Genomic DNA, 9,959 nt, shown 5'->3' on the forward strand with positions numbered 1-9,959 from the left:
CAGGATAGTTAGCATGGCCACCGATGATGGCAGATGATAGTTTTCCTGTAATGGGAAGTTGTTTCTCAACCATTACCATATTGAGCAGTGCATTCATGAGGATGATTGACAGCACTAAGCACCTTTTCCTGGCTCTGATTGGTTGTTTTTGGGTGGTGCATTTCTTTACACAGCAATAGTAGCACCGGGAGGAGACAGGGGAGATTGATTTTTTGTACTGATTATCTGTCTCATAGCATACTGTCATGGCTTATTGGATTACTTTACTGCAGCAGTAATCCATACTGTTTCCATATATGGATTACTGCTGCAGTAAAGTAATCCATACACGCAGTAATCCACTGCTTAAAGTTAGCACTGTAATTCCTGCAAGGCGTCAGGGTTCACAGGAACATGTTGGATAGGGATCAAAACACTTGTACCTGAGAAATATTACATGTCAAAACAACAATAACATGTTTGTCCAGCTTTAGCAACGCCATGCTAATTTCAAACTGGCTAGCAAGCTAAGCTTTCTAAGCCCGAGGCATCCAATGAGCTTAGCTGCAGGTTAGAATAGATTCCAGTAAGACACATTTCTTTCTGATTCTGGTTCTAAACTCAAAGCCTAAATGAAAGAAACAATGAGAGTCCTTGTTAGCCACGATTAAGTAGCAAGGGACGTCTGCTGCTATAGAGAAGATCTTCGTTGTCCAGAAACTTGTTTTGTTCTGCTCACTAATAAATGCATTTGGGAAATTTTCACGTTTATAATTAGTGTATTGGATGTTGTTCTAAACTTGTACGTTTTGAAAGTTTTGAATTTATATTCAGAAAGATTATTCTGGATTGAAAAACTTTTATTAGGATGGAAAACTTTTATTAGGTTGTTATTTTTTGTTTAAATGTTTTTTAGATGTGCAGATTTGTTTACTTTCATTTCAAAATTTTTACTTTGTTGAATGAGAACATGTAAAATAATTTAAATTAATCTAAAATATGTAAAGTTATTTTTTTAGTTATTAAGGTAAAAAAAATATATATTATTTTAACCTCCCAGAAGTAACAAGGTACAACACTGGCTTTATTGGCTGTATTTTAACAATTAATGTGTGTGGGGTTTTTTGTGATAATTGACAAACTGCGACAGAAACAGATCGAATATTTAAAAGATTTCTTTCTTGTTTCTGTGACATCAGCCCTGTGATGTTATTTGTTTATGCAGAAGTGCAGGCAATTCCCCAGTTGGTTAGATCCGGTGCAATCAGGAAATACACTCACCAACAAACAGCTAGAAGGAATCTTCCCAGCAGGATGACTCACTTTGGATGTTATTTGCTCCACATCAGACCAAAGCAGCAATGTTATCATTTAATTTTGAAGTTACTGCCACATCTAGAATGAGCATGAGAGGCTCTAAGTGTAAGTTTAATGAGAATATCAACGTGTTCCAGACAGTTTCCAGAGCATCCCACTGTCACTGGACAGCATGAAGGGCAGCAGACACAGAAAATGCCGCTTTGAGTCAGTAGGGAGCTTGTTGGAGTTTGATGGTGGTCATGTTGGGTGTCAACAGACCTTTAACTGTATTGACCAGTTTCCCAGTGGCTTTCTGATTATAACTCACCATATCCTGACTCAACGGTACCCTCAAATACCTCTTGGTTAACCCTAATCTCTAATCACGGGGCGTTGCATATTATGACTGCTTGTCCTCTCTTGTCTCTGGACCGTCAGATGATATGGCAACATCCTGTAATGCATTGCTCATCCAACGATAGCGCTCCTCTCTCCAATCTCCATTCTAGACTTTAGGCTGCTTGAAAATCAAACGGCTTGCTGAGATTGTTGTCCCACTTTGAGTAAAGCTGAAAAGTGGACAAGTTATGATAAGAGACTTTATGATTTTGTCTTTTCAAAAAGAAAGAACTGTAGGGATCTCTTGATGTGGTGAACAAAAGGCAGATTATGGTGTTTTCAGATTTCCCCCTGATTATCTGGAAGCTTCACTCAGATCTTTATATTGCCTTACTGGGATAGAAGGAAAAAGCACATAAACCAAGACGTTGTAGCAGAAACACCAAAAACAGACCTTTCCTCATGGTGCCTGTGAGGATATGAGTTCATAGGAGCTCCAGGGTCCAGGGCATAATAAATAGCAGATATCCACGGGGAGTATCAGTTATGTTTGCTGAACACAAGCCAAATGTTGGCTAGAAAACGAGTGTGTGTTGTTGAAGAGGTTACAGTGAACATCAGCCAGTTGCTCAGTCTAGACGCCTGATTTCCTCTCATATCAGTAAATTATGAGGTGATGTCATAGTGATACTTCAGATTGTTTTACATAACAGCAGAACAACATTATTGTTTATCTTTCTTTTATGCTCAAAGCTTATGCAATTAGTTCGTTTTTTTGTTGGCAATATTTGAAATGTTACTCTTTTTGATTTCATGTTGCAGGATGTTGATTTGGGATCCTGGATTGATGTTTTCTGCATGTTGTTCACAATGTTCTCCCCAAAACACGCTCAAATTCTCAATGCATGTGTCCCTCCACAGCGACCTGTTCAGGATGTACCCCCGCCTCGTGCCCTTTGACCTCCTGGGACTAAACAAAGACTTACTGATAACTGTGTGCAGAAAGGACCTCCTACAACAGTCAGTATTACAGATCATCTGAACAAGCCTCTCACTGAAAACACTTTGTTGTTGTATAAGTCATTTTTATTTCCGTTTTATTTATTGTTTTTGATTGTGGTGTTTTACTTTGGATATTAAAAAAAAAAACTTTCAGGTTCAGTGTTAAATTTTCTGATGTTAAAGTTTATTTATCTTTAAGAAACCAACTTGCTTTATTATACCATTCCCAACACAGTGGTTGAAAATGCTCTCAGAACATCAATATTGTCATTTATCGCAATAATTACTGGGACAATTTATAGTCCAACAAAAAATTGTTAGCGTGACATGCAGGCCTGATTGTGTCAACATAGCTGGAGCTTACTTTGATGCCTGTAGCATGAAGCACAAAGAGTAAAAATTCAAAGAAATCAAGGGCTAAATGGTCCGAGCCAAAAGATCAACATCCAGGGAAAAAAGTGCTGGAAAACATTTCCCTGATGCACTAAAATTGATTTTGTTGCTCGTCCAACTAGAAAACATCCCATATGGTTTCTTTATGTCCACATAAATAAAACCTCTGTACACAAAACATCCACACAAAGTATATTTGTTGAAGGATGAGGCCCAGCTACAGGCGCCGGGTCAGACTCTGATGGTCGTCCACCTCATCATGAGTCAGGGTGGAGCGTTCAAATATTTGCTACAGTGTAAGGATGGACTGTGATTAGCTAATAACAAAAACAAAATCCAGTAGTGCACATTAAATACTGATCTGTCATAGAATGTTTTATTAATAGGAATCTATCATAACAACATCCTAATTACTTTTAGATATTTTCCTTTCTTTAACTGTGGTGGAAGGAGAAATCTAACCACAGCCATTTTTGACTAAATAAGGAGATCTGTGCCAGGAGCCACAGTGTGGCCTGGGGCCATGAAAAATGTTTCGGTCCATGTGTGTGTGTGCGTGTGTGTGTTTGTTTGGTGAAGGAGAATCTGAGGAATGCTCCTCAACCCCATAACAACCCTGGAGCCCACATCCCAAATACCCCCCCAATAAAATAGTCCTGTTATTGTAACTCACAGCGTGGCACCAGCATTCCTCCATATTCACTGCTCCATTTAAAACAATAGAACAATGGCGTTAGCTCGTTTCAGGCAGTCGAGCTCTGCTCCCTGTTGGTGTGTAAATTAGCAATTTTCATCACAAATTACCTTGTCAAAATAATATACAGGCTTTATTAAAATACTCGGTTTATGACAGCAATAGTCGGGCAACGGGCAACGCAAATTAAGCTTCATTAAACAGGAAAAGATAAACTGAGGCATTAGTCAAAGATTTGGACTGCTTGGATAGTTTCTGGTTTCTACTCTTGTTGAACTTCCGAGAGCAAATAAAATTCATGGCTGTTAGATAGTGAGAGCTGAGGAAGCTGGTGAACTGTTCTATTGTTTCAGAGGAATCTGGGGAACAAACAGGAGGCCAGCGGGCGGAGTGAGGAGGTATGACTAAGAACACTGCACAGGCCTGGACGGACAGGAAGAACTGGAACGTTGTCTGGCTCCATCCAGCGGCCAAACATGGTCCTGTGATTTCTACTTTGCTCCCCTGGCTCCACCAACTAAACACCGTATTTAGTAAATTAGAACATGCCTTCTAATGAGACTCGGTTCTCAATTAAAATGATCCATTTGCCAGGTATTAAATATATATAATTTTTTTTACTAAGTCAATAATTCTGTATGCATGTTTTTGTTGGTATGATGTGATATTCTAGTTTTAAATGTTTTTTTTCTCCATTAACTGCAAGCAGAAAATCATCGTAAATAACAAACATAAACATCATTCTATCTTCTGAGGTAGAAAACAGAATGACGCAATAATACAACAACAGGGGCTCTGTGGTGAATCGAAAGAATGAATTAAGGATTTTTGCAGTAATACTCCAATTTATTGAATATGACACACCAAACTGAGAAGTTATAAGTTATGCACTGCAAAACATATGGAAATGATCAGTTTTTAAATAGCTAAGGTGTTTGTGTATAAACAGGAGATTTACTGTAAAAATACAGAAAATTTTAGTTGTGAATTAACAGAATACATTTTACTGTAAACCTGTTTAAATTTATTCTAAAATGGACTTAAATGTTTATACAATTTAAATAAAAAGAAAATGTCTGCCAGGACATTTGTTTTATTTTTTTACAGATTAGTTTTCTTACAGTCTAAAGCTTACAAACGCATAACCTTGGGCTATTCTCTGTACACAGAATTAAATGATGTTCTTCCATTGTAAAAAAATAAAAATAATGAATTTAAAAGTCAACATTTTGTTTTGTTTATAAAGCTACCAAAATATAGTTTGAATAAAAGATAGTCAAAAATATACCAAAATTTAAATGAATCTTAGTAAAGTAGGATTAACATTACAGAGAAGTAAAGAAACTAAAAGTTTGTCTCATTACAATGTGTACATTTCATTTATCATGAAGCCTTGCAGTTTGATTTATTGAAAATTCAACATAGTTTGGAATCCCTCTTTAAACAATTGTGCATTTACTTTGGATCTTGTGTCTAAAGCGTGTAATTATCAATTATTGATTATTGAGCCATCTGCTGCCAAACGTTAAAGAAATCAGAAAAAGAAGAATGTTTGTAACTTGATGTCTCTGGGAAAACGTCAGGGATTAATTTCTACAATCACCTCTATATACGTTGGATAAGTACAAAGCAGTTTTATGGTTGCAGCACTTGGTGACAGTGGGAAGAAATTTTTTATTTTTTTTCCTGTAACAACCTCTCAGCAGAGTCAGGGTCAGTAAAACTGTCTGACCACCCTTCAGACATGTCCGTCTGCTCTTTACTCTCCTGTGTCCGGTCTGTGATATTTAAACTCCAGTTTTTCAACTTTGAGATGTAAACAATAGCATGGCAGCCAACCATAGCACTGGAGGGTTTGTGCACCCTTTCCCCAAAAGCTGCCTCTGTTATCTTCTCGATAAGTTAATCAGGAAGTAGGGCTGCACAGATGGCAGTTTTCTGGTCAATTGCCAATCTTTAAAAAAACCTGAACAGCCGATTCCAGTTTTGGCTGACATAATTTTTTTTGTCTAAAATGTTGCTAAATATAGCAAGAAAGTTGCTCAGTTGGTAACAGTGGGGTGACTATTGTTAACTTAAAACGTGCAGACATATCCTGGTGAACCGGTCTAGCAGTCCAACCTGTCTCACAGCAGAGAAGAAGAGGACAGTGGCTGATTTTTAGACCTTTGCTGAGGTCGATAATGATTGGTGGATAAGTGTCGGCCAATCATCAATCTCTCAAATTTAAAGACATCGGCACCAATGAATCGGTGCACCCCTACAATAAAGCTTTCTATTCTACACAGGATAGAAATTAAGGAAGAGAAAACATTAATGACTTACTGTCATAAAACAAAAACATTGAAAGAAGAAATTGAAGAGATAGCTCTAAAGATTAGCTAACTAACTGAATATTGCATTGATCTTTCACCACATACCTTACACATCATGGCCTTTAGTCAAAGACAGGAATGAACACAACTCCTATATTAGTATTATCTCCTTGATCAACAAAATTACAAGACAACTTGGGATGGTGTGCAAATTTAAGTGGGAAGGTGCAGAAAACAAACTTGAATATAATCAATCAGATGTGAGACACACTTGATCTCAAAGCAGATGTCTGCAATGCCAACATCTGAACAGCTAACCACACCCTATCAGTCAGAAACTGAATGCTGCAGATGTCAGAACAGGAAGTTAGGCACAAGACGAGACAACACCGCTAACCACATGACACACGGCGGTGTGGAGACAGCCAGTCAGAGGCACAGATTAGAGCTAAGTTGGTTGTTCCCTTTACTTTCTGCAGACTTTCCGGCGGTGGCATCAACTGCATGCAGCCAGACAATGGCGTGTCAAATAAGGATAAGTTTCGTCTGTTTATGTCTCACACATCCTGTGCCAGTCACCTCTTCCTTTAGCTTTACCGCAGATTTTGTTTCTCTGTATTCACAGTTTTTTTTCTGGCCTCTGCAAAACAAACCACCCAGGCCTGAGTGGAGGCTGAAAGTGTGGGGACGACCTGGGGATCTCTGGTACCCTCCTTCCCTCGGTCCATCTTAGTTTTGCTCGCCTGCCAGAACTGGGGGCAATGGCAGCAGAGATAGGTTGAGGGTTCTCTTCCTGTGCCTCTTTGAACTCACAACTGCTGCTCAGCACCTTATGTCTACCATAGGATGCTATGGTTGCTAGGGCAACCTCAGGAGCTGTGTCTACCTGCACTTTGCTGCTCTTGGACGCTGAGTGTCACAAGCCGTCTACCCTCTAATCATTCTAACAACCTTGCACATCCAGAAGACAAAATTAGGCACAGACACCCGTCCAGCACAAACGCACTTTTACACAAAGTTAATTACAAGTTCCTGTTCCATCACTGTGGCCTGTATGTATGGAAGCAACCAGCTGTTTCTAGTGTGCCTGAAATGCCAAGACTGGATGCCTCTTAAAACAGTAAACAAAGTGAAAACATTTACAATTTTAAATTCAGGACCCATTTGTGGACGATGAAGTTTAAATGCAAAATCCCTTGAATAAAAACTTTAAAAACCCAAATGCACCTGTCTCAAACCTGGCAGCACTACACTAACTTTAGAGGTTTTGGTAATTATGAGGGGGGTTAGCAGACTGGAGACCAGGGGAGAATGATTCAAAGAGGTTGATCTCCTAAATATGTGAAACCAAAACACAAAGTACAAGAAATCCAAAAAGTGTGAAACACAATACAAAACCATCCAAAGTCATGTCATTTCAAATAAAGTTGGGCCTAGTTTGGTGTATTAACATTATTATGGTGTTAAAATATATGATTAATTAGAGACAAATTAATCAATTCTTGTACTTTCTTTATATAGATGAGTTGAGCTTTCATGGTTTGAAAGGTCCAGAGGAATTGACTCAAACTGGTTGGGCTACATGTTGTTTTATCACATTTCTAGCATAAAAATGTTTAGAACAAGCTAGCATAGTCCAACCTAGCTGCTTAGCTTAGCATAGCTAGCCTAACTGCTTTTTAAACTGGTAGTTGACAGTACAGAGGGATACAAAAATACAGATTATTATTAGTAGACATTTCTAGGGGTATTTCTGTGTGGAGCATTGTGTTCAGACAACTAAAAGGAGTTTGTGTATAGTAGAATTGTATAGTTTGACTGATGGCTTAAAACGAAGCCAAAATATAAATAACAAAAAAATGCAATAAAAAATATATTTTGGGGAGACATATAGCTGTCGATGGATCTTACTCAGATTTGCTCCTTACACTTTTTGTTACATGGGATTCAAATTTTGGTTGAAATTATTTCAACTTATTACTGTGATACTGAAATTTAGAATTTGGGATGGCATTGTTCGTTTTATTTGGGACATTAGTGATTTAGAACATTTACTGAACCCTGAACTGTTTCCTACTTTGAACTGTATTAAATTTCATCATATAGCAACAAAAAATTCAAAATATTTCAGTCATTATCATTTTAAAAATGAAAAGAACATGACACCTGCAGACCTACCAAGACCTGCCAGTACAACTACGCTGACAAGATGCTATGAAAACAATTATAGAAGAAGCAACCAAGAGGCCCAGTGTAACTTTGGGGGATCTCCAGACACACATGGCTCAGGTGGGAGAATCTGTTGATGGAATAACTATTAGTTATGAATGCAGGGTATTTGGTTTGTCGACTTGTACTGCATCCATACATCCGTTGCTTCTGTTTGTCTGAGCCTTGTTATTCCTATTCAAGGTTTTGTTGGGCTTCTGCCTGTATCTCTAGTATCTCTGTATCTCTATCTCTGTATTTCTAGTAGCCAATGGGTGAGCAACTCTGTGGCAGTGCAGCACAGAGTTAAACAAAGCACAGAATTTGATGTATAAATTAACTACCCTAAAATGGCGTTAGCTGACATTGACCAGAGTGAAGGAATTAAGAAGACAAATGATTAACAACTTTAAGAGACACATGTTAAAATAGAAAAGAACTTAAAAATACAAGACTGCCTTTAACTGAGTATTTTTTTAGATTGGACTGGTAATCGGGTAAAGTGATACTGAATGAGTGTAACTGCTAAGAATGTTCTTTTACTTATGTTTTGTAAAAGAACATTAGTTGCATTGTGACTGCAATTAATTAGTTGTCAGATGGACCAAATAATAATAACACCGCATGAAAACATCCTTATTTCGAAGCAGGGACTTCAGAATGACTTGGTTCCTGGAGGCTTCACCGTTCCAGGCACCAGGTGGCCCTCCTGCTCCGTGTAGGGCCCGCTCCCAGCGGCTGAGGGCGCAAGTGACCACTACTTGGAACCCCTCCTTTAACATAGGAGCGAGGGACGGTGTTTCCTTATTTGGTGCCGAGCCCCTAATTCTGACTCCGGGGGACACCGCTGTGCGTAGGAGGTCATGAAAATCCCAATCAACAATAGATAATAAATAGTTGGACATGGAGCCTGACCTCTCCAGCTGCCCCGAGCATGGGACCAGCAGAACCTCAGGTAGAACTGATCCAGAGGCAGCGACACACACACACACACACACACACACACACACACACACACACACACACACACACACACACACACACACACACACACACACCTCCATCAGAAGAGGCTGGGAGCAGCAGATCCCGGCGCGCGTGCAAGCGCCAGACTCACCTGTGGACCGTTCACCTGCGTGTTGATCTGCGTGGGTCTCTCCGCGGTCCGCTCAGTCAGGGCGCGCTGCAGTCACTGCGGTCACACTGGGTGTGTGTGTGTGAGTGTGTGTGTATGTGTGTGGGTCCCGGACCTCCTCCCCACGCAGTCCCGATTGGGGAAATGGTTTGAACTGTTGGTGTAACGGAAAAGAAAGAGATAGTCCGTCGGCTCTTTTGCTCTTTTCTACCTCCGCCTCTCTTTCTCTCTCTCCCTCCCTCTCTCTCTCTCTGGGTTCCACCGTGAGAGCCTTAATTGGTAAACGGGTGAAAGATCAGAGGAGGTGGGGGTGTCTCTAACTCCGTCTCTCTCTTACTGTCTCTCTCTCTCTCTCTTTTTCACAAGGTGATGTAATGACCGCGCCTCCGGGATTTTCAAGGTATGATGTCATCTACCATCTACCCCATCTTTACTGTACCCCGGGGGGTGTGCATGAGCAGATCCCCTCATTGCCGGGTCTCTTTCCTGTCATCGCCTGTGGCTCAGATAGAAAGTGGGGAGCTGTGTGTGTGTGTGCGTGTGTGTGTGTGTGTGTGTGTGGGTGTGTGTGTGTGTGTGTGTGTGTGTGTGTGTG

The 9,959-nt window shown here is 39.8% G+C and overlaps 1 protein-coding gene across 4 annotated transcripts in view; it reads right to left on the bottom strand.

Moving 5' to 3' along the window:
• Positions 1-9,550, bottom strand: part of flna (filamin A, alpha (actin binding protein 280)) — a 53,759-nt gene extending 44,209 nt beyond the window's left edge. For 3 of the 4 annotated variants that reach the window (XM_008412903.2, XM_008412902.2, XM_008412900.2), the window contains exon 1: positions 9,347-9,550. The gene's annotated coding sequence lies outside the window, so the exon portion shown is untranslated. The remainder of the gene's footprint in view (positions 1-9,346) is intronic. The other variant, XM_008412901.2, reaches the window with a different exon arrangement.
• Between the last annotated feature and the right edge of the window lie 409 nt (positions 9,551-9,959).

Source organism: Poecilia reticulata, linkage group LG7 (assembly GCF_000633615.1).
Source record: "Poecilia reticulata strain Guanapo linkage group LG7, Guppy_female_1.0+MT, whole genome shotgun sequence".
NCBI lineage: Eukaryota > Metazoa > Chordata > Actinopteri > Cyprinodontiformes > Poeciliidae > Poecilia > Poecilia reticulata.